This window comes from Elephas maximus, chromosome 12 (assembly GCF_024166365.1).
Source record: "Elephas maximus indicus isolate mEleMax1 chromosome 12, mEleMax1 primary haplotype, whole genome shotgun sequence".
Classification (NCBI taxonomy): Eukaryota; Metazoa; Chordata; class Mammalia; order Proboscidea; family Elephantidae; genus Elephas; species Elephas maximus.
Genome location: NC_064830.1, coordinates 60,686,844 through 60,712,970, shown reverse-complemented (window position 1 = coordinate 60,712,970; position 26,127 = coordinate 60,686,844). Strand labels below are relative to the sequence as shown.

The 26,127-nt window shown below is 42.1% G+C and overlaps 2 pseudogenes; both read right to left on the bottom strand.

Annotated features, from left to right (window-relative positions):
- Window positions 1-8,449: 8,449 nt before the first annotated feature.
- LOC126086819 (olfactory receptor 1F1-like) lies at window positions 8,450-9,468 on the bottom strand (annotated as a pseudogene).
- A 7,180-nt stretch (window positions 9,469-16,648) lies between these two features.
- LOC126087470 (olfactory receptor 1F1-like) lies at window positions 16,649-17,769 on the bottom strand (annotated as a pseudogene).
- Between the last annotated feature and the right edge of the window lie 8,358 nt (window positions 17,770-26,127).

Below are 26,127 nucleotides of genomic sequence, written 5' to 3'. Positions count from 1 at the left end.
TTTTTAATTAATATTAATTCAGCCAGAACACCCCCCGCCCCCATCTCTTAGATGCTGGTCTAAGACACCTTGGGCATGGTAGACTTCCGATGACCTTTAGGACCAACTGTCACATTAAAGGACTGGGACCAAAAATATTCACAAATCTGACAACAGGTTTTGTACAAATTCGGGTTAGCGCAAAGACAAAGAGGACGCGAGATCGCTTCAGTTTCACACAGACAATTCTGCTATGCACAAGATCACACATATACACACAGCTACTTGGCTCGCCTCACTCTCACTCTTGGCAATCTCAACCTCCCAGACAATCCCTTGAATGACAGAGGTGATCTTGACAGCCTTAAAAGCCTCAATTTACCAGACAATCCCTAGGATGACAGAGGTGATCTTGACAGCTTTAAGCTCATTCACACACCTGAAAACCAAAACCAAGGCTCTAGAGCCACCGAGAGTCCCTTATGCAAACCTATTCACAGGGTCAGTCATCCGAAGCAGCACACGCTTCGGAAACCAAGAGTCTAAGCTCCTCCCCCCCACCCCCCCCGCCACCCCGCCCCTGGGTTTATTCTATCTACCCTGGCCCTGACCGCCACAGGGAGAGGAATCGCGGACTCGCCCCAGGGTTTGTTTGTTTTTTTTTTCCTTAGCCTGTCTGTTCCCTGCTTGCCTTGTTTCTGCACCGTTAGGGACCAGAGGTGCCATGGCCAGAATAAGGACCGGACAATGTTCCCTTTTGAGGTGAAAAAAACCTCTAGTGGCTGCTTAAGGGTTAATTGGCTGGTCGAGTCCCGCCCAGGGGCCTCCGAGTCTCAAGCGGTAAAGAGCCCCACGTTGGGGTTCAGAATTTGTTGCCACAAACTGGGGATTCCTGCCACCTGCCGCAAAGCCAATATTGAGACAGAAGAAGGTAAGCAGTAAGAGGGCTTTATTGAATACTGGTATTCAAGAGACAGAGAGGGTTAAATTGCTCTCAAATTCTGTCTAAACCTAGAGGACTAATTGGAGAGTTTTTATAGGGGGAAGGTCAGGGTTTAGAGGGGTTTTCAGGAATGTTAGTTTTTCTTTGAGGTAGACACTATGATAAAGTGATCTATTATTGAAGTCCTGCAAGTCTCTTCATGCCATCCCGGAGTCCTGCAAATCTCTTCATGCCATCCTGGTTTCTGTCACAAGATGGATCTAAGCTTTGTTCAGCTGTCTTGGTTTTGTGTATCTTTTCCTTGGGAGAGGAACATAGTTTAATCGGCAACTAAAAATTGATTACCTTATTTTTCTTTAAAGGAACAATTGTGGGACAGAATCCAGAGCAAGTAACTACGTTTCAAAGACTAGCTTATATAGTTATTTAAAACATTAGAAAACATATTCTCTTACTTTAATACTAAAACACTAAAGAAAACATGTTTTCTCTACTTCAATATTACAGTTAAAAGGAAGTAAGTGTGGTCATCAGAGAACCTAGTCTATTGGAGAAAAAGTAATCAGGTTTGACTGGAGTTAGAATGTGTGGATTAGAGCAGGGAAAGAAAGATATGAAGCAGACAGCAATCAAAGAACCCTCGAAAGGAGGGTGATCATGCAGTTTGGTTTGCATGACAAGTCTGATTTTACCTCTAATTATCAATAAGCCTCCTTTTACCCAATCATTGTTTGGAGGATAAATTAAATAGCTGTCTGGGTGATAGGTGACAATGGCTTGGAGAACAGGCCTTTGACCCATCCATTTATGGGCAAAGCTCTGCAAAGTGTGACAGTTTCTGCCCCTGTTAATGGCTGTATCTAGCGGAGAGTGTCGTGGGATGCTAACCAATTTTTTCTCCATGGGGCTCTTTCAGTTTTCTGTACCCCTCCATAATTGGGACCAAAAACCTAGGGAGACTTTAGTTCCATCCTGGTCTTTCCACAAGGCCCAGCCAATGCCATCTTTGGTACTAGTCAGGATGAACCAGAAGGGCAACCCTTTCCGTTTTGTTCCCAGTGCTCTCGCTTGTGTAACTGACACCTTTGCTTTCTCAAAATCTTCCTGCTGTTCATTACTCCAATCTCAGGAGGCACCCTTTTTTAACAGTCAATAAAGCGCTCTCACACACTGGGCCAAGTTAGTAATAAAAACTCTCCAGTACCCCCAAAAGACCCATGAAGACCTGCACCTCTTTTGGCATTCTAAGGTGGGGTAAGCTTGTATCTTATCAATTATGGCCTCAGGCAACACACGAGTCTTACCCAACCTGACAACATTTTCCGGATGTTCCTGGCCTCTGCACCTTGTGGGGATTCACGGCCCATTCTCTCTCTTGTAGGTGGATGATTAGGTGCATCTAGGCATTTCTGTAACAGGGAAACATCTTCAGCAGTTAACTTGATGTCATCAATGTAATGAAGCCAATAGCACTGGGGAAGGGGAAAAGAATCAGACCTCTAGCCACCATACCATGGTAAACAGTGGGACTATGCAGATATCCTTGAGGAAGCACTTGAAATGTTCATTGCCATCCCTCTAAGGTGAAGGCAAACTGGTCCTAGGCTGGTGGGGCTAGAAGGATGCTAAAGAATCCATTGGCCAGATCTAACAACATGATATGTGTGCAGGTCTCTACTAAGGGTTTCTAGCAAAGAAGTGCTCACAACTGCAGCATGTATAGAAGGGATCACTTTCTTAAGTTCACTATAGTCCACAGTCATAGCCAGGACCTGTCTGGTTTCTTCACAGGCCATGCAGGGCTATAAAAAGCACTGTGGGCTTCCCGGAGGATTCCTACTGTTTTTCATTCCAAAACAGTTCCACTAATTTACTTATGTCCTCTGGGCAACTTATATTGCTTGATATTTACCACTCTTTGTGGTGGGGGCAGGGTAGCTGTTTCCCATGTGATGTTCCCCCTCAGGACTGCCTTTACCATCCTACTTGCAGTCAGAGTTCTTCCACAGACTTGGTCAAAGTCAGTCCCATGTGGCCATCCACCCCTAGAATGTATTCTGGTATTGAGGAAATATAAACTTGAAAAGGTTATGGGGGAGTGTGCCTACTTGCAGGGTCAGAAGTACTTGGCATATGCTGATAGACTTTCCACTATACCCATCAGTTGCCAAGTGGGATCCTTGAAGCTGCTCAGGGTTTCCAAGGATAAGTGTGCACTCTGCCCTGGTATCAACCAGAGCTAACACTCACTGCATGTTTGTTCTTGACCAATGTATCATGACATCTACACGGGGACCTCTGGTGCCTTTGCAGTACGCTGACCTGCAGATGACCTCGGCCTCCCATAGTCCCTAGGATGGACGGGTCCACTCAGCAGCAACAGGCACTTCCTCAAAAGGAGCTGTAGGGCTCAGAGGACAATACTTTTGCTCTACCTTCAGATCCTTCCAAAGGTTAACCAAAACCACATTTGATTGCTTATCTATCTTGTGCGCTGCTATTCTGACAGCCACTAAGTCCTCCCACATCTGCCTTTGGGTCACTTTCAAGGGGCTCTTGGACTGTCATCTCACGGGTTTCTCAGCCTTTCTTTTCTATTTTCCTAGGGCTTACACACCCTTCTCTCTAGCCTTCTAGGTTTCACTCAAATCAACTAAGGCTTGGCCCACCTGATACACTGTCTGGCCCACTAAGGAACTAACAATAGCCACCAGCTATTGCCATACCAGGAGAAAGAAGCTGCCTGCAAGATTCTTGCTTTCATTCCTGTGGTAAAAAAGTTTATTGTTTGGTCCAAACCCTGCCAGGATGATCTCCCTCATTTGGCCATGCTCTTCTGTAACACAAGATGATCCAATCTGTGAGAACATGTAAGCCCTCTGTGTTCCAAGCTGCCTGCCTCCTCAGAAGCCCTGTGGGACAGTTCTAATCTGTCTGATAGACTTGTTATAATCAGAATAGACTTTCCAGGAATGAGTATTCAAGTATATATTTCTAAGAATATATTTCTAAGAGCATTCCAGAATTTTAGGTTTCATGAATTAATAGTAAAACAGGATACAAAACTTAGATGTTCATGGGAAATAAGATTAAGAATGCTGAGATAAAAAAGATTTTTTAACTAGAAAATTATTAGACTTGATTATGAATCCAAGAACTGGTTCAGAAGAAATAAATAGTACAACTGTCTACCAAAAGCAATCAAGAAAAATATGAATAAATTTAGAAACAAAAAGAATACTTATAAACATAAAAAGATTTTTAAACATATATAGGAATACTAGACACAATTACAAGTTAATATATTTGAAAATCTAGTGAAGTAGATGATTTTCTATAAAAATGTAAAGGTAGCAAAAACTAACATACATGAAATAAAAAGTAATGTAGTTATTAAGTGAGGGAGACATTTTAAAACATCACCTTTTCTCTCACTCCTACTGTTTCTACATGCCCACTTACAAACCAGAGGCTCATAATTTCCTTCAGACTTTCAAGGAAGAGACACTTTCTATCACATTATGAAGAATTTGTGGATATATAGACTAAATATTGAAAACATTCCCACATGTATTCTTCAAAGCAAACATCTTAATACCCAGACCTGACAAGTATAAAAAAGAAAAGCATATGTTAAACTCAAAAACAGCCTCGGGTCCTGAATTCTGCCAGCTTTCACACAAGATGTCATCTTACCCATCTCTGAAATTAGAAGTTAAGGAAAACTGCCCTATTTTCCTCTTTCCTCCTCAAAATCCAGAACATCTTGTTCAGTCGTGTTTTATCCAGTTTCAAATATTTCTCAATTTTATATTTCCAACAGTTGTTTTCAAATTAAATTTCAAATCACGTTTTATATACTAAGGTCCCATTATATTTAAATGCAAAAAAAAAATTACTAGTGATTAAGTTGTGCTACAGTAACCTGATGGAAATATAAAAGGGCAGTAAAACAAAAATTATAGAAATTGTATAGCAACCTGAGAGGCTGTACTATATGAACAACAGGGCATCAGGATTAGAGGAAGACTCATTAACAATCTGCATTATGCAGATGACACAACCTTACTTGCTGAAAGTAAAGAGGACTTGGAGCACTTACTGTTGAAGATCAAAGACTACAGCCTTCACTATGGATTATACCTCAACTGGAGAAAACAAAAATCCTGGAAAGTGGACCAATAAGCAACACCATGATAAACAGTAAAAAGATTGAAGTTGTCAAGGATTTCATTTTACTTGGGTCCACAATCAACACTCATGGAAGCAGCATTCAAGAAATCAAAAGATGCATTGAATTGGGTAAATCTACTGTAAAAGACCTCTTTAAAGTGTAAAAAAGCAAAGATGTCACCTTAAAGACTAAGGTGAGCCTGGCCCAGGCCACGGTGTTTTCAATAGCCTCACATGCATGTGAAAGTCAGACAATGAATAATGAAGACCAAAGAAGAATTGACGCCTTTGATTATGGTGTTGGTGAAGAATACTGAACATACTATGGACTGCCAAAAGAAAGAACAAATCTTTCTTGGAATAAGTACAGCCATGACTCTCCTTAGAACTAAGGATGGTGAGACTTTGTCTCACATATTTTGGACATGTTATCATGAGGGATCAGTCCCTGGAGAGGGACTCAGATCTTGGTAAAGCAGAAGGTCAACGAAAAAGAGGAAGACCCTCAATGAGATGGATTGACATAGTGGCTGCAAGAATACGCTCAAGCATAGCAATGATTGTGAGGAGGGCGCAGAACAGAGCAGTGTTTCATCCTGCTATGAGTCAGAGCTGACTTGAGGGAACCTAACAACAACAGCAATAGCAATTTGGAAAAGATTTGCTATAAAATGAAAGTGGAAAGCAGGGATATACATCAGGGTCTATGTACAAATACCTGAGCACGTTGACCAAAAAACCAAACTAAACCCATTGCCGTTGAGTCGGTTCTGACCCATAGTGACCCTATAGGACAGAATAGAACTGCCCTATATGATTTCCAAGAAGAGCCTGGTGGATTTGAACTGCTGACCTTTTGGTTAACAGCCATAGCTCTTAACCACTATGCAACCAGGGTTTCCAAGCACATTAACAGAAGACAAGAAAAAGCTGAAGTTGGTATGGTTGGGCATTGGAATTGAAGAAGTTAATTCTTTCTTATTTAACTTATCCATATTCCTGTTGTTATGTTGTATTATTGTTATGTTGTATTATACACAAAGCTCAGATTAAAAGGTAAGAATAATTAGCTCAAATGCCTGGCAGAATTAGGACTTACTGGAGGCCTAAATGAACTCTTCCCCTGTTGAACCTAGAGAAATTCACAGAACATCAGTATCAGACAAGGTCACTCTGTGACTCTGATGGTTGAAGACAAAACAAGACCACTGTGTTCATCTCTGAACATAGACAAAACCAAGAACATTGTCTAAGCCCCAGAAATGACCAAATATCCTCTTTCCTGAATGCTCACAATCATTAGCCATTAGAGGAATGCAAATCAAAACTACAATGAGATTCCATCTCACTCCAAAAAGGCTGGGATTAATCCAAAAAACACAGAATAATAAATGTTGCAGAGGTTATGGAGAGACTGGAACACTTACACGCTGCTCATGGGAGTATAAAATGGTACAACCACTTTGGAAATCAATTTGGCGCTTCCTTAAAAAGCTAGAAATAGAACTACCATATGATTCGGTAATCCCACTCCTTGGAATATATCCTAGAGAAATAAGAGCCTTTACACGAACAGATACATGCACACCCATGTTCATTGCGGCACTGTTTACAACAGCAAAAAGATGGAAGCGACCAAGGTGCCCATCAATGGATGAATGGATAAATAAATTATGGTATATTCACACAATGGAATACTACGCATCGATAAAGAAAAGTGATGAATCTGTGAAACATTTCATAACCTGGAGAAATCTGGAAGGCATTATGCTGAGTGAAATTAGTCAGATGCAAAAGGAAAAATATTGTATGAGACCACTATTATAAGAACTCAAGAAATAGTTTAAACAGAGAAGAACATATTCTTTAATGGTTATGAGACGGGGGAGGGAGGGAGGGAGGGAGAGGGTTACTCACTAATTAGATAGATAAGAGCTACTTTAAGTGAAGGGAAGGACAACACACAATACAGGAGAGGTCAGCACAAATGGACTAAACCAAAAGCAAAGAAGTTTCCTGAATAAACTGAATGCTTCGAAGGCCAGCGTAGCAGGGGCAGGGGTTTGGGAATCATGGTTTTAGGGAACATCTAAGTCAATTGACATAATAAAATCTATTAAGAAAACTTTCTGCATCCCACTTTGGAGAGTGGCATCTGGGGTCTTAAACCCTAGCAAGCGACCACCTAAGATACATCAATTGGTCTCAACCTACATGGAGCAAAGGAGAATGAAGGATACCAAAGACACAAGGTAATTATGAGCCCAAGAGACAGAAAGGGCCACATAAACCAGAGACTACATCAGCCTGAGAGCAGAAGAACTAGATGGTGCCCGGCTACAACCGATGACCGCCCTGACAGGGAACACCACAGAGAACCCCTGAGGGAGCAGGAGAGCAGTGGGATGCCGACCTCAAATTCTTGTAAAAAGAACAGACTTAATGGTCTGACTGAGACTAGAAGAACCCCGGTGGTCATGGTCCCCAGACTTTCTGTTAGCCCAAGACAGGAACCATTCCCAAAGCCAACTCTTCAGACAGGGATTGGACTGGACTATGTGATAGAAAATGATGCTGGTGAAGAATGAGCTTCTTGGATCAAGTAGACACACGAGCCTATGTTGCCATCTCCTATCTGGAGGGGAGATGAGAGGGATGAGGGGTTCAGAACCTGGCATAATGGACATGAAAATAGAGAGTGGAGGGAAGGAGTGTGCTGTCTCATTAGGGGGAGAGCAATTAGGAGTATGTAGCAAGGTGTATATAAATTTTTCTATGAGAGACTGACTTGATTTGTAAACTTTCACTTAAAGCACACAAAAAAATTATTTTTTAATCCCCCTTCCTGGCTGATATGAGTGATGGCTGATTCCTTGCCAATTACAGCTTTTGCTTCCCTCTAGTCTTCATACTTGTAGATAAGATACTGACATGTCCAATAAGAATTAACCCTGGTTTCTGACAACATCTAGTCCAAATCAAAGCCTTGATTTCTTAAATCCTCACCAAAATCAGCTCACACTCAAATCCTATAAGACCTTTCTAACCTCCTCCTACTGAGAAGTCCCACAGATCTTCATTGGGTATGTTCTTTCTTGTCATAATGATTAATAAACACAATAAACTAGAGGTGTGTTGCTGGTGGTTTTGGCTGGAGGGCATTCGCAGTTGAAATAGTCTGGTCATTTGGTAAAAGAATAACCCTTTCCCACCGTAACTTGAAGAGTCTGTACCAAGAGTTTCATTACCCAAGACAAATACATAAATGGACAACTGCTAGGTTTCAGGGATTAGGAAAAAAAAAAACGTTTTATTACAAAGTAGCATCCTTTATGACTTTTGGAGTCCAAGTCATTATTTAACAGAAAATATTTTCATAGAAGTCACTTTTCTTAGAGCCCATTTCACACCCTTGTTCCTGAGGCTGTAGATGAAAGTGTTCACCATGGAGGTCACCACTGCACACACTACAGCAGCTGCAATTTCTTTCTCTGCTGAGTGGGAGGATGAAGGTTTGAAATACACAGCAATGATGGTACCATAGAAGAGGGAAACCACAGCCAGGTGGGAGCTACAGGTGGAAACGGCTTTCCATCTTCCCTTTGTGAATGGAACTCTCAGGACAGCAGAGGTGATGCAAATATAGGAAGCCAGGTTGCAAACAAATGGGGTAATCATTATCGGGGCTCCCTCTGTGAGAATCATCATCTCATTGAGGTATGTGCCAGACTAGGAGAGTCTCAAGAGAGGAGTCACATCACAGAAGAAGTGGAGGATCGTGTTGTCTGCACAGATTGAAAGCTGAGCCATCAGCAGCGTATGCAACAGGGCATTCAGATTGGCAATGACGCAAAACACGGCAGCCAGCAGGGCACAGAGCTGATGGGTAACCTTTGTTGTGTAGTGTAAGGGGCAGCACAGAGCAACAAAGCAGTCATAGGCCATCACAGCCAAGAAGAAATTGTCCACATCACAAAACACAATGAAAAAAATACAGCTGTGTTAGACACACAGAGAAGAATATGGTCTGATTCCCGAGTATGTGGTTGGCCAGCATCTTGAGGACAGTGGTGGAGGAGAAGCAGACGTCCACAAAGGACAAGTTGTTGAGGAAGAAATAAATGGGGGTGTGCAGGTGGGAGTCTGTGGTGGTGGCCAGGATGGCGAGCAGGTTTCCCAGGACTGTGACCAGGTACACGCTCAGGAAGAGCACAAAGAGGAGCTGCTGCTGCTGGGGTTGCCTGGAGAGCCCCAGGAGGAGGAACTCAGAGACACTCGACTGGTTTCCCCTGTTCATGGTCACAAATCCAAGTCAATACACAACATCAAATTCAGAAACCTAGACACTGGTGGTTAAGATATGACATATCAACCTCCAGGGTGACCTACATTTGCAAATGAGTTAGAGGTTTTGCAAAGATAGAATCAACCCATTCCAACTATACACCTAATTTCCAACCCTCAATCCTGCTGTGATTCCTGTTGGAATCACTGGCACTTCTTCTGTATATCTGATCTTGAAAAATACAAAGGCTTATACGAAGCCCTGGTGGTGAAGTGGTTAAGAGCTCATCTGCTAACCAAAATGTCAGCAGTTCTAATCCACCAGCTGCTCCTTGGAAATCCTATGGGGCAGTTCTACTCTGTCCTATAGGGCCATTCATTATGAGTCGGCATCAACTCAATGCCAACAGGTTACACACAGCCCAACTCTGACTATCTGTCTCTGCTTACATTTCCCAGTTTCCACCCCCAAGTCTTCAGTCATGCTTACAGAGACAAGGGAGAAAGCTGATTGATACTGGTTTTACCACAAGGTCTAGCTGTTGTGTGCAAGGCTCCTTCTATTGCTGCCTGAATCTGGAAGAACTCGTGTCTCAGTAAACAAAAAGTGATGTCTCTTCTACTGTAATCTTACCAAGGGAGTTTTGTTCTGTAGCTATCCTGTGTTCTTCACCTCTGCATAACTGGCCAGTGCTTCTCTTTATTGTGTGGATTGGAAAGCCTGGGAAATATAGGCAGGTCCTGAGCAAGTAAGGAGCAGGCGTTCATGGTCTTAGTTGTCTCCACAGGAAGGATGTTTGGGAGAATCACAGAGCAGGCATTTACAGGTGTCTCCATGGCCCCTGGGACCACATTCCATGAGAGCCTTATTAGAGACAAGAAGAGAGTAATTGTCCCACCTACTTTTTGGCTCTTTTGGAACAAAGATTACCTAAGGTTTAGATGTAATTTTTGGGTCAAAACTTCAAGATATTAAATGTGGAGCTAACTTGATGGAGAAAAATCCCAGACAAAATTCCTGGGACCTCAGGCCTTATCACCTTACTCTTTGGTTCTGTGTCCATAGATGTGAAAATTCAATTATTAAATAATCTTTCTTCTCACTTTCTATATTCAGAACCTGGGCTATTCTTGTGTATTCTGTACAACCCTTGCTTTCTCATGTGTGGGCTCCTTTAAAGGTAACTACTGATACCTATAATCAAATCGACTACATCTGTGGAAAGAAACAATGGAAAAGCTCAATATCATCAGTCAGAACAAGGCCAGAGACTGACTGTGGGACAGACCATCAATTGCTCACATGCAAGTTCAAGTCGAAACTGAAGAAAATTAGAACAAGTCCATGAGAGCCAAAATATGACCTTGAGTGTATCCCACCTGAATTTAGAGATCATCTCGAGAATAGATTTGACGCTTTGAACAGTAATGACTGAAGACCAGATGAGATGTGAAATAATATCAAGGACTCCATACATGCAGAAAGCAAGAGGTCATTAAAAAGACAGGAAAGAAAGAAAAAACCAAAATGGATGTCAAAAGAGACCCTGAAGCTTGCTCTTGACCATCGAGTAACTAAAGCAAAAGGAAGAAATGATGAAGTAAAAGAACTTAAGAGAAGATTTCAAAGGGTGGCGAGAAGACAAAGTATTATAATGACACGTGCAAAGAGCTGGAGATAGAAAACCAAAAGGGAAGGACATGCTCAGCATTTCTCAAGCTGAAAGACCTGAAGAAAAAATTCAAGCCTCGAGTTACAGTAGTGAAGGATTCTATGGGGAAAATATTAAACAACACAGGAAGCATCAGAAGAAGATGGAAGAAATACACAGAGTCACTACACCAAAAAGGATTGGTTGATGTTCAACCACTTCAGGACTTAGCCTATGATCAGGAACTGATGGTACTGAAGGAAGAAGCCCAAGATACACTGAAGGAATCGGTGAAAAACAAGGCTCCAGGAATTGATGGAATACCAATTGAGATGTTTCAACAAACAGTTTCAGCCCTGGAAGTGCTCACTCATCTATGCCAAGAAATTTGGAAGAGACCTACCTGGCCAACTGACTGGAAGAGATTCATATTTATGCCTATTCCCAAGAAAGGCGACCCAACAGATTGCAGAAATTATCGAACAATATCATTAATATCATATTCAAGTAAAATTTTGCTGAAGATCATTCAAAACTGTTGCAGCAGTACATCAGGAAAGAATTGCCTGAAATTCAAGCTGGATTCAGAAGAGGACATGGAACCAGGGATATCATTGCTGATATCAGATGGATCCTCGCTGAAAGCAGAGAATACCAGAAAGATGTTTACCTGTGTTTTATTGACTATGCAAAGGCATTCAACTCTGTGGATCATAACGAATTATGGATAACATTGCAAAGAATGGGAATTCCAGAACACTCAATTGTGCTTATGAGGAACATGTACGTAGATCAAGAAGCAGTAGTTCGAAAAGAACCAAGGGATACTACGTGATTTAAAGTCAGGAAAGATGTGCATGAGGGTTGTATCCTTTCACCATACCTATTCAATCTGTATACTGAGCAAATAATCCAAGAAACTGGACTATATAAAGAAGAACAGAGCATCAGGATTGGAGGAAGACACATTAACAACCTTCCATATGCAGATAACACAACCTTACTTGATGAAAGTGAAGAGGACTTGAAGCACTTACTGATGAAGATCAAAGACCACAGCCTTCAGTATGGATTACCGCTCAACATAAAGAAAACAAAAATCCTCACAACTGGACCAATAAGCAACATTATGATAAATGGAGAAAAGATTGAAGTTGTCAAGGATTTAATTTTATTTCAAACACAATCAACACCCATGGAAGCAGCAGTCAAGGAATCAAAAGATGTATTGGATTGGGCAAATCTGCTGCAAAAGATCTCTTTAAAGTGTTGAAGAGCAAAGATGTCACCTTGAAGACTAAGGTGCCCTGACCCAAGCCATGGTGTTTTCAATGGCCTCATATGCATGTGAAAGCTGTACAATGAATAAGAAAGGCTGAAGAAGGGTTGACGCCTTTGAATTGTGGTGTTGTCAAAGAAAACTGAATATACCATGGACTGCCAAAAGAACAAACAAATCTGTCTTGGAAGAGGTACAACCAGAATGCTCCTTGGAAGCTAAGATGGTGAGACTAAACCTCACATATTTTGGACATGTTGTCAGCAGGCATCAGTCCCTGGAGAAGGACATCAAGCTTGGTAAAGTAGATGGTCAGCAAAAAAGCGGAAGATCGTCATCAAAATGGATTGACACAGTGGCCGCAGCAATGGGCTCAAGCATGACAACGATTGTGGGGATGGCACAGGACCAGGCAGTGTTTCCTTCTGTTATGCATATGGTCTCCGACTCAGCAACACCTAACAACAACAGTGATACCTGTATTCTCCATTTTGCAGATGAGAATGTTGACAGCACATTACAAAGCTGGACTTAGATCTGTCGCGGGGGAAAAAATCACGAAGTTTAGTAAAGCAAAAAGAAAGTTTTATTCAGCATATATTCAAAAAGGCAAAAGCGGAAAGCAGACAAGCATGCTGCTAGAGGCTTGTCTGCCTGAGTCCAAGGATTACAGAATAAGCAAGAGTGGGAAAACGGACAAGCATGCTGCCACAGCCATGTCTGCCTGAGTCCCAGGAAATATTACAGAACAGACAAAAGTGGGAAAACAGACAAGCACACTGACAGAGCCATGTCTACCCAAGTCAAAGGAAAATTACAGACTAAACAAAAGTGGGAAAATGGAGAAACATACTGCCACAGCCATGTCTGCCTGAGTCCAAGGAACGTTACAGTATCATCAGTATATATTAACATTACAAATGGGCAAAAAAAATGAAAGCTTCACCTTTTCACAGATTGGCTAGAAACTGTGATCCTACATTTTGAATTGTCTTTCTTAACAAGCATTGGTACAGGTTTAAGTAGACAATCAGGAGGGTCCTTATTTGTCCAACAGATTTTCTATTCACTAAATGCTAATAGTAAAAGATAAGAGCGGAAACTCTTGTGTTCTGTTCGAATGGTTTATGTGAAAGTTTCCCTAAAAGATATCTTCCAAGATTATCTTAGCTATTGTCTTTATACCTCAGGGCCCCGTCGATGTGTTCTTGTGAGTTCTTGTGAGTCCAGCTGGAGTTAGGTCACATTCTCTACGCTCAAAGATAGGGAATAAAGATTCCGATATTATTTCATAAATCAGCCCATAAAACCATTTTGAATAAAGGATGGTCTGAAGGGGGTTTGTCTCAAGGAGAAGCCAGCATAGTGTGATTTATGAACTCTAGACCCCTTTTGGGATATCTGTCCAACCCACGTGGTTTAGCCTTTTCTCAGAGTGGAAGCCCCCAATCCACATAGTCACAGGGTGGTGGGGACCCAGCAATCATGTTTATCCTACGTCCACTCCTCCTTGGACCTTGGTTGGCCCAGGGTATTTGGAATTGGGATTGGGAGACAGCCAGTCCATATCGCTCTGAGGCTTGGCTAGAATGTGTACACTCAACTCTCTTCTGCCTGCCCCATTGACTGCCTGTGGACTGAGAAGCAGAGAGGGGCTAAAGAAGTAAATACATAGAGAGGATAAGATACGAGTGGAGGAAAATCCTCCTGGTTTTCTAGTTCTAGGTTTTAGTCTTTTTCTGATGATTGACTACATTTCAGCATGTTTCAGTGAGGATTCTTAGTTGCAAATAATGAACGCAAACACATGACAACTTTAGCCTAAGAGGATTTCATGAAAAGAGTATTGAGAAAGATTAGATAAGAATCTTGACAGGCAGTGAGTTTATATTAATGGTGGGAGATAATTCGGAATAGAACCATGAAAATGGCTACACAACCTGAAGAATGTAATCAATGTCACTGAATTTTATGTGTAGAAATTGCACAGCTGGTGTATGTTTTGCTGTGTGTATTTTCAACAATTCTTTTTCATTAAAAAAAAAAAAATGTAGTCACAAAAGGGATATGGGATTTCGGCATCAACGCTACAGCCGACAGGCCTGCAAGTAATCAAACAAGACCAAGGTTCAGCAGCCACACTGTGTGCCAGCAACTCATGAAATCCTGCCAGCGAGACTCAGTACTCTCTCTCCACTTAGTAAGGGAAAGCAGGACTGGCCTGCTGCTTTGGACTGAGTGAACTCCTGAAGAGCTTGGACACCAAGAGGGAGGTCCTGGACTCCTAGAAATGGCACATGGGACCCAATTGGAATAACTGAAGAAATAAAGAAAAGATTACCTTAATTTTTAATCCTGGCTGGAGATGTAGAATTCACAAATTACCAGTTGTAATAATTAGGGATGCAGACAAAGAATTATCCCTGAGGACATGGGCGGCAGTGTTATTTACAGTAGAGACACTTGAAGTTGTTCATAGTTGGAGAATGAATAAATTATATTATATCCATATGATGAAATATTATACAGCCATTAAAATTGCATTTCTGAGACCTTTGTCGACATGGGAAGAAGGAATTGGAAAAATTAGAATACAGAATGATATGAATAGATTGCAGCCAACTTTTGTAAACCATTATTCATAAATGTCTAACTATGGTTATCTTAACTGGCAAAGTTATAGGTTATTTTAATTTTATTCTTACAAAGTGTGTAGGTATTACCTCTGGAAGAGCAAAATGTTATATTTTAAAAACTCATTCTCTAATAAAAGTTAAGGCACTATTCATTCATCCATTCTTTTTTTTTTTTTCTTTTTTTAATTTATTTTGTTGTTGTTGAGACTATACACAGCAGAACATACACCAATTGAACAATTTCTACATGTACAGCTCAGTGACATATGATTACATTCTTTGAATTGTGAAACCATTCTCACCCTCCTTTCCCAGTTGTCCCTCCCCAATTAACATTAACTCACTGCCCACTTAGGTTCCTATCTAATCTTTTGACTTTCCCTTGTCAGTTTGATCTGATATAGAGAGTTCTTTAAAACAGCACAATGCTCAAGACAGGCATTCTTTACTAGTTAAGCTAAACTATTGTTTGGTTTTAAGAAGTCTTCAGGGGATACGTTTGCTTTAAGGTTTGAAGATTCTCTCAGGGTAAGTGTTTCCGGGGTTCATCCAGGGTCAATGGCTCCTGAAAGTCTGAATTCCGTGAGAATCAAACATCTGATTCTTTACCTCCACGTTGTGAGTCTTCCAGAATATTCTCTCTTCTTTTCCTTCATCCAAAGTTGATTATTGCCTTTAGTCCAGGAATAATGCCTGACACTAGAGATACAAGGTGAATAGTATGTGTGTTTGGATCTGGAGAGTCTCATAATCTGTGGAAAGCCTCGTGCAGGGGGAAAAGGTGAAAGGCAAACAATTATAGTACAATGTGCAATCAAACCAAAGAAAAACAGAACCATGAGTCCCAGAAAAGCGAGTCAAGAAGGCTTCATGGAGGAAGAGGTGATCCTTGGCAGTTTTTCAAGATGTGGAGTGGGGTAGGGGTTGTTAGCCTGAGCGGAAAGCAAGAGGAGTTGGTTTGGGCAGAGGGAATATGAAATATTGATTTATTTCCCTGATATCAAAGACACAACCATAGCTAGACTCACACCCCAAAGTCTAGCATCCAAGTCAGATGGACATGAAAGGTTTCCATTATTCTGTGCTTCTTCACCTCTTGGTGCTCTGAGCCACAATCCCCACCAGGGCCTCTGCTTCTCATCTGAAATGTCATTACCCTCTTGAGCCCTCAGATTTCACTGTGCTGTTCTTTTGTTTGAGTTTCTAACCAATTTGTGAGGATGATTGACCCTCACGGAGGACATATAAAGGAGTATGAGATTGACAAGTGATTCTCGACACTGACTGCACATTACAACCACCTGAGAATTTCCTGAAACTATCAGTGTCAGGCCAACCCCAGAGATTCTTATTCAATCAGTGCTGAGACTGAACAACGGGGTGTTTAAAAAACTTCCCAGGTGATCCTAATACTCAAAAATTCTTATACTATGTGTCTTTCCAACTAGACCACCTAAAAAGGACAACTTTGGGTGTAAAATAATTTGAAAGTTAGTAATCAAAAAGAAGTCTCATTACTTGGCATATATAGCAGGGTTACAGGTGAATCCCAGTCTACTAATCAATAAGTAATGACAGCCCTCTATATGCTCCTTGCAATAGGTTTGTTTCCAGACTGGCTTTGACAAAACGACTGCTGCCTTATACTCAACCGGTGAAAAAGAACTTTGTTTGAGTATGAGAGTCAGCACTGATGCTCTCATCAAGTAGAAAACCTCTTCCTGCCAATTACTTTTCTTAGGGCCCCTTTCAAGTCCTTTTCCTGAGGCTATAGATAAAAGGGCTCGCCATGGGGGTCATCACTGTGTACATCACAGAGGGTGAGGTGTCTTTCTCAGCTGAGTGGGAAAATGAAGGGTTGAAATACACAGCAATTATGATGCCATAGAGGTAAACTACAGCTAGGTGGGAGCAACAGGTGGAAAAGGCTTTCCAACTTCCCTTCGTGGATGGGACTCTCAGGACAGCACAGGTGATGCAAATGTAGGAAATCAGCATGCAAACAAACGGGGTGATCATTATCAGGGCCCCCGCAGTAAGAATCATCATCTCACTGAGGTAAGTGTCAGAGCAGGAGTCTCAGGAGAGAAGTCACATCACAGAAGTGGGGGATCATGTAGTCTGCACAGAACGAGAGTAGAGCCATCAGCAGGGTATGCAACAGAGCATTCACAATGGCAATGACCCACAGCCCAATGACCAGCAGGGCACAGAGCCAACGGGTCATCTTTATTGTGTAGTGTAAGGGGTGGCACACAGCAACAAAGTGGCCATAGGCCACCACAGCCAGGAGGAAATCGTCCATGATGCCAAACATAATGAGAAAATGCAGCTACTTGAGACACTCAGAGAAGAAGATGGTCTAACCCCCAAGTATGTGGTTGGCAAGCATCTTGGTGCCGATGGTAGAGGAGAAATAGATGTCCACGAGGGACAGATTACTGAGGAAGAAGTACATGTGGGTGTGCAGGCAGGAGTCTGTGCTGATGGCCAGAATGATGAGCAGGTTTCCCAGAACTGTGGCCAGATACATGCTCAGGAAGAACACGAAAAGGAACTGCTGTTGCTGGGGCTGCCTGGAGAGCCCCCGGAGGAGCAACTCGGAGATACTTGACTGGTTTGCCCCACTCTTGGGCATGGAGACCTGAGTCTAGATGCAAATAAGTCAGGATAAATTTTAAAACCTGGAAAATGATGTTGAGGTGGGGCAATTAAGATGATCACAATGAGAAATCCATGACATAAGTGAGTCATTAGAATGTTGCTCTCTGGGGGATTTAAGGCAGCCTCTGGACTCCTCTGAGGCTCCATTTCTTGATTAGCAGGATCAATACAAATACTTATGCATGCATAGTACCTCTGGAAGGATGTTCAAAAGATTGTGACAGTGATTTTGCCTGTAGAACTTTTGTACTGTTTGAACTTTCTACCATTACCATGAATTTTTTAAGTAAATGTTTTAAAACTGTATAAATATAAAATATTTATAGAAACTTCAAGACTTTTATTGAGTAGTGGACAACACATATGTACAATGGTTATGACAGAGACGGACATATAGCAAGTATCTAATATAGGTGACTAATGTCATCAATACTATCAGCATTGTTCCTTAGAGGAAATGGTTAAATTCTCTGAGTTTCAGTTTCCTCATCTTTAATCTGGACATGGTACACATTCCTAACACATGTGCTCAGAGACTTATGTCAGCCGTCCATCAATCTCTGCTTACCAAGTGGTATTGATAATATTGCTGTTGCTGTTGCTCCTTTCTGGGCTTACGCTTACAGAGATTTTACAGAACTTTCAGTCAGGACTTCTTGGCTGTGTCCACTGAGCTCCTTAAGTCCAACTGGTAAGATTAAAATGGAACTGGCCCAAAGGTATAGCAGAAATTCAGCCAACTAGTGATGCCCACAGTCCAGGGACTCAAAAACAGGCAGGACACGCACTGATCTAAAGGAAGAGCTGATGAGTTTAGAGCTGTGGCTTCACTTAAAAGACTTAGTGAGGAGCCCTTCTACAAGGTTTTCCACCCCAACAAGCAATTACTGGTGAAGTCTCCACTGGTGTGACTCTTAAGACTCTTACCTGGGAAGAATTGCAGTCCTCACTGTCACCAGGAATCCCAGGCTCACTTCACTTTTTCAGACCTGGTCAGAGGTCAGAAGGGCAGCACCTTGTCGCTGGGGTTTGCAGGCCAAGTATGCATGAATGAGGAGCTGGAGTGCATGGCCTCAGTCCTCTGTGCAGGAAGGCTGTTTGGGGGGACCACAAGGTAAAACCTTTACAGGAAACTCCGTGGCCATATTCCCAGAGAGCCTCATTAGAGACAAGCAGAAAGTAATTGTCCCTTCTCCTCCTTAGGATCTTTGGACCCAGCACTGATAATAAAGACCTGTCACTCAAGTTATATAATTCCTGCCACAGGACTTGGCAACATTGGAAATGATGCAATCCCGGGGGTAATCACTGGTAACAACCCTTCTGCTAAAGGGAACTCACAATCCTATACTTTACAGCTCCCCCAACCTTGGGTGGTGTCACTGTTGGGAAATATACATGAAGCTGTATAGGGATTAAGAGCATCTGTGGATTCACATAGACCTGTACTCAATTCCCAGGTTCACCTTTACCAGTTGTGTGACCTTCGATGCTGTTGTTAGGTGCCATCAATCAGCTCTGACTCATTGCCACCTATGTATAACAGAACGAAACATTTCCTGGTCCTGGACCATCCTCAAAATAACAGGTATTTTTGAGCCCACTGTTGCAGCCGCTGCGTCAGTCCATCTTGTTGAGGGTCTTTCTCTTTTCACTGACCCTCTACTTTGCCAAGCATAATGTCTTTCTCTAGGGATCGTCCTTCCTGATAACATGTCCACGGTAAGCGACCTAACCTCATTGAATCACAGATTTTCACCATCTGTAGAGTGGAAAAATAATATTCAGCTCGTAGAGTTGTGAAGACTAAATGAGGTAATTTACGTTAAGCACCCCATAAGCCCTAACCTCATCAAAGGACTGGACTAGGGCCACGTCCACCAGGTGAAGGTTAAATATGTTAAATGGTATTTATATCCTTCACTGTCTGCTCAATCACCTGGGTTCTGGATAAATATCATTTGAAAATTGTCTCACATGCTTATCTTTGTTTGTAAATAGTCGTTTTTTTAAGGAGCCAGATGACAAGTCTTTCCTTCAATATCTTAATGTTTGGGTAAATGAGGTAGAAATAGGAACCCTTGATGAGTCCAATTATAAATCGGTAGAATAAGGACTCCAATGAGGGACAGAGAATTTCCGAGTCCAATAGATATCACACTTCAAGAATTTTCCTCTACAGTTGTCTGAAGACACGATTTGGCTTTAATGCATCCATAAAGTGTTTAACCTAATACACTGTAAAGTTTTACCTTTCTGGGTTGATAATATTAAAGAATTACTCGTAAATACCATGAACCCTAAGTCAGGCAAGATGTGCATCAGGGTTGTATCTTTTCACCATACCAATTCAATCTGTATTCTGAGCGAATAACCTGAGAAGGTGAACTATATGAAGAAGATCGGGGCATCAGGATTGGACGAAGACTCATTAACAACTTCCGATATGCAGATAATACAACCTTACTTGCTGAAACTGAAGAGGACTTGAAGCACTTACCAATGAAGGTCAAAGACCTTGACATAAGGAAAACAAAAATCCTCACAACTGGACTAATAAGCAACATCATGATAAAAGGAGAAAAGATTGAAATTGTCAAAGATTTCATTTTATTTGGATCCACAATCAACACCAATGGAAGCAGCAGTCAAGAAAGCAAACGAAGCATTGCACTGGGCAAATCTGCAAAAGATCTCTTTAAAGTGTTAAAAAGCAAAGACATCACCTTAAAGACTAAGATGTGCCTGACCCAGGCCATGGTGTTTCCAATGGCCTCATATGCATGTCAAAGCTGGAAGATAATAAGAAAGAACAAAGAACTGATGCCTTTGAATTGTGGTGTTGGCAAAGAATATTGAATATACCATGGACTGCCAAAAAAATGAACAGATCTGTCTTGGAAGAAGTACAACCAGAATGCTCCTTAGACACAAGGATGGCGAGATTATGTATTTTGGACATGTTATTATGAGGGATCAGTCCCTGGAGAAGGACATCGTGCTTGGTAAAGTAGAGGGTCAATAAAGAAGAGGAAGACCCTCAATGAGATGAATTGACACAGTGGCTGCAACAATGGGCTCAAGCGTAACAACAATTGAGGATGGCACAGGACTGGGCAGTGTTTCTGTTGTACATAGGGTGGCTATGAGTCGGAACTAACTTGACGGCACCTGAAAACAACAACAACCATGGACCCTGAGCCAGAGGTGGCAGTTGCACCCCTGAAAAATTGTCATCTGGACACCAGAGTGTTCCTCTAATCTTCCACTTGGAGTTATTTCTAAACAATGTGTTCCTCATTCTGAATGTGGCTTCTTAATAAATAACATTCACATATTCCCAGTAACTCAAGATAAGAACCTCAGGGTTAATAATGAACCCTCATGTATCCACCAGACACATGCTATCAGACATCAAGTTCTATGCATTCTTCCTCAAAATGGGAAAAAAAAAAAAACCGCAAAGTAATTATAAAAGATCAGGGGGAATACTTACTGAATTAGTAACGACATCTGTTAGCAAGCGATAGAAAACGAATTCAGATTAGCTTAAGTAGAAATATAAACTATTAGTTGATTTAATTGCAATGTCCTTTGTTATCTGCTTGCAAAACCTGTGTATTTCATGTAGGGCTAGATTCAAGGACCCAGATAATGGCCTCAGAACTTTGTGTTTCTCTACTCTGTGTCTGTTCAATTTCGTCCTGCATACTCTGTCTCCAAGTGACAGGCAAAGTGGCCATGAGTAGCTCCAAAATCACATTTTTCTCTAGTAGCAATCCCAGGGTGCACAGAACCCAGGTCTCCTGCATGGAGGGCAAGAATTCTACCACTGAACCACCCCTGCCCCCATAAACCAGTTGCCTTCAAGTGGATTCTGTTTCACAGTGACCCTATGTGTGTCAGAGTGCAACTGTGGTCCATAGGGTTTTCCAAGGCCTGACAATCTACTTTCTGTCAGGAGTAGACTGTCAGGACTTTCTTCTGAGGCACCTCTGGGTGGAGTCAAACCAGCAAACTTTCTATTAGTAGCTGAGTGTGTTAACTGTTTGTACCATCCAGAGACTCAGAACTTCTTTCTCTACCAGTGCTTATTTATTAACCCCAGGAAAATTATCAGTCCTACCTACTTGGGTCATGGAAACCCTGGTGGTGTAGTGGTTAAGTGCTACAGCTGCTAACCTAAGGGTTGGCAGTTTGAATCCGCCAGGTGCTCCTTGGAAACTCTGTGGAGCAGTTCTACTCTGTCCTATAGGGTCACTATGAGTCGGAATCAACTCGACAGCACTGGGTTTGGTTTTTGATTTTTACTTGGGTCATGTTACTAAGCCTGAATCATCTATTCTGGATAATAGAGGGAAGTATTCTGGTTAACCTGGTTCAAAAACCTGTGCCATGGCAGGTGGGGCTCCAGTGATGGACGTTGTCACCGGGACTAAATGAAGCAGGAAAGGAGTTTCCCAAACAGATGTGAAGAATGGAAATGGGAAGGGAAGAACAAAGAGTCTGGTTAATATAATCCACTAGAATCACTCCATCAGCAAGGTGAAGGAATGAATTGAACAGGGGACACTTAAGGTGGAGAGAGAAATTAGTAAGCTGTTTTAAAAATTAAGGTGTGGAGCAAAGAAGAATGAAGAACACCAAAGATATAAGGTAACTATGAGCACAAGAGACAAAAGAAAAAAAAAAAAGGGGCCCCATAAACCAGAGACTACATCAGCCTGAGAGCAGAAGAACTAGATGGTGCCCGGCTACAACTGATGACTGCCTGACAGGAAACACAAGAGAGAACCCTTGAGGGAGCAGGAGAGCAGTGGGATGCAGACTTCAAACTCTCATAAAAAGACCAGACTTTATGTTCTGACTGAGACTAGAAGAACCCCGGAGGTCATGGTCCCCAGATCTTCTGTTAGCCCAAGACAGGAACCTTTCCCAAAGCCAACTCTTCAGACGGGGATTGGACTGGACTATGGGATAGAAAATTATACTGGGGAAGAATGAGCTTCTTGGATCAAGTAGACACATGAGACTATGTAGGCTGCTCCTGTCTGGAGGGGAGATAAGAGGGCAGCGGGGTCAGAAGCTGGCCAAATGGACCTGAAAATAGAGAGTGGAGAGAAGGAGTGTGCTGTCTCATTAGGGGGAGAGCAACTAGGAGTATATAGCAAGATGTATATAAATTTTTGTATGAGAGACTGACTTGATTTGTAAACTTTCACTTAAAGCACAATAAAAATTAAAAAAAGTTAAGGTGAACTGAAAAAACCTGTAAGCAAATGACAACCCAGTATCAATGAGCTCCCTTATCACCCAGATCTTGGTTTCTAAAAACCAACACCTGATAAAATGAAATAGGGTTCCTTAGAGAAATGGCTGATTCCAGATCTGGGACAGGAAAAAGATTGAATGAATCATCATCTCTGTGTGGTGTTTAATGTGCTATTCTTTCAATTTCTCCTTAGGTTTGAACATTTTGAAAATAAAGAGTTGTAAATAAACAGAAAACATTAAAGTTGTCAAGGATTTCATTTTACTTGCATCCACAATCAATGCCCACGGAAGCTGTATTCAAGAAATCAAACAATGTATTGCATTAGGCAAATCTGCAGCAAAAGACCTCTTTAAAGTGTTAAAATGCAAAAATGTCACTTTGAGGACTAAGGTGGGCCTGACCCAAGCCATGATATTTTCAATCGCCTCATATGCATGCTAAAGCTGGACAATGAATAAGGAAGACTGAAGAAGAACTGATGCCTTTGAATTATGGTGTTGCCAAAGAATATTGAAAATACCATGGACTTCCAGACGAAGGAACAAATTTGTCTTGGCAGTACAGCCAGAATGCTCCTTAGAAGTGAGGATGGCAAGGCTTTGTCTCACGTACTTTGGACATGTTATCAGCAGGGACAAGTGCCTGGAGAAAGACCTCATGATTGGTAGGGGGTCGGCTAAAAATAGGAAGCCCATCAAAGAAATAGATTGACACAGTGGCTGTGTCTTAGGCTGGATTCTCCAGAGAAGCAAAACCAGTAAAGTGTATAAATATGTAAAGAGAGGGAGAGATTTATATCAAGGAAACGGCCCACACAATTGTAGAGGCTGGAACGTCCCAAGTCCATGGATCAGGATAGAAGCTTCTCCTGATTCACATAGTCGCAGGGGCTAGCGAACCCAAGATTGGCAGGCCAGAGAGCAGGAATCTTGCTCACGGGCTATGAAGATTGACAAATCCCAAGATCAGCAGGTAAGCTGCTAGCTCAAGTCCCAAGAACCAGGGGTCAGATGAACAGGAGGCAGCTGCAGGATCCAGAGAGGGCAAAAGCCAGAATGTCCACTTATATCCGGATGCAGGCCACATATCCGAGGAAACTCCCTTCCAACTGACTGGCTACTCACAGCAGATCCCATCATAAGGATGATCACATATAAACACTGAGAATCACCTCCCAGCCAAGTTGGCACACAATCTTAACCATCAGAGGCTGCAACAATGGGCTCAAACACAGCAACAATTGTGAGGACTGGGCAGTGTTTTGTTCGGTTGTACATAGGGTCACTATAAGTCAGAACTGACTCGACGGCGCCTAACAACAGCAAATAGACACTGTTGTTTTTCGTTTTTGCTTTTGTGTGTGTGTGTGTGATTTAGGTGAAAGTTTACAGAGCAAATTAGTTTCTCGTTAAACAGTTAATTCGCGAAGTGTTTCCTAACACTGGTTGCCAATACTGTGATGTGTCAACACTCTCCCCTTCTCTACCACAGGTTCCCTGTTTCTGTTTGGTTTTCCCATCCCTTCCTGCCTTCTCATCTTTGCTTTTGAGCTGATGTGCCCATTAGTCTCGTATACATGATGGAACTATGAAGCAAGTCCCTCACGTGTGTTGCTGTTGCCCTATGTGCCTGTCTAATCTTTGGCTGAAGGGTGAACCTCAGGAGTGACTTCAGTACTGAGTTTAAAGCGTGTCTGAGGGCCCTACTCTTGGGGTTTCTCTAATCATTGTCAGGCCAGCAAGCCTGTCTTGCTTTTTTGTTGTTGTTGTTGTTTTGTGAATTCAAATTTTGTTCTACATTTTTCTGCCACTTGTCCGGGACACTCTATTGTGATCCCCGCCAGAGTAGTCAGTGGTGGTAACAGGGCACCATCTAGTTGTTCTGATCTCAGTCTGGTGGAGGTTGTGGTAGTTAGTTCTTTGGACTGTTCTTTCCCATGTGTCTTTGGTCTTTTTCATCCTCCTTTGCTTCAGCCAGGATGGGACTAGTAGATGTAAATCCTAGATGCCGGCTCGAAGGCTTTTAAGACCCCTGTCACTACTCATTTGGAAACCCTAGTGGCATAGTGGTTAAGATCTACGGCTGCTAACCAAAAGGTCTGCAGTTTGAATCTACCAGGCACCCTTTGTAAACCCTATGAGGCAGTTCTACTCTGTCCTATGGGGCCACTATGAGTTGGAATCAACTCGACAGCAACAGGTACAGGTGGCTACTCACCACAGTCAGATGTAGCACATCTTCTTTATAGGCTATGTTATGCCAATTGAGCTAGATGTCCCCTCAGACCATTATCCCCAGCCCTCAGCCCAGTAGCTCAGCCTCTCAGGGTTTTGTTTGTTTTTAAGGAACACAGGTGATTTCTAGAGGCAGTATTTTGGACTGTTGCTGTTAGTTGCCATCAGGTTGATTCCAATTCACGGTGACTCTGTGTGTTACAGAGTTGAGTGAATTCCAGCTCATGGAGACATCATGTGGGCAGAGTGGGGCTGCTCTTTGGGGTTTCTTGGCTGTAACCTTAACAGAAGCAGATCACCAGGTCTTTTCGTCCGTGGTATCGCAGAGTGGGTTTGAATTGCCAACCTGTAGGATTACTCAGTGTAAATTTATGCCGTTCTCTATGACTGTTTTTCCTACCTTGTCATTCAGGCTAGATGAACACTGATTCTAACACTTTGAAAGATCTCTACCCAGACTTTAATTAGTATATTGCTGATGCATTGACTTTAATGGGTTCTTGGTACACAATGGAATTTAATGCTGTAGGTAAAGAAATAGAATTACTAAAATTTCCAGTTTTTTAATTTAAACAAGATTCCATATAATCTTTTGGCGAATACCTCTGTCTACATATCCACCATAAACATTTAAAAAATGAGTTGCTGTCCAGTGGACTCTGACTCATGACGACCTCATGTGTGTCAGAGTAGAATTGTGCTCTGTTATTGTTGTTGTTGTTAGGTGCCGTCGAGTTGGTTCCGACTCATAGTGACCCTATGCACAACAGAACGAAACACTGCCCGGTCCTGCACCATCCTTACAATCATTATTATACTTGAGCACATTGTTGCAGCCATGGTGTCCATCCACCCTGTTGAGGGTCTTTCTCTTTTCCGCTGATCCTGTACTCTGCCAAGCATGATGTCCTTCTCCAGGGACTGATCCCTCCTGACAACAAGTCCAAAGTATGTAAGATGCAGTCTCGCCATCCTTGCTTCTAAGGAGCATTCTGATTGTACTTCTTC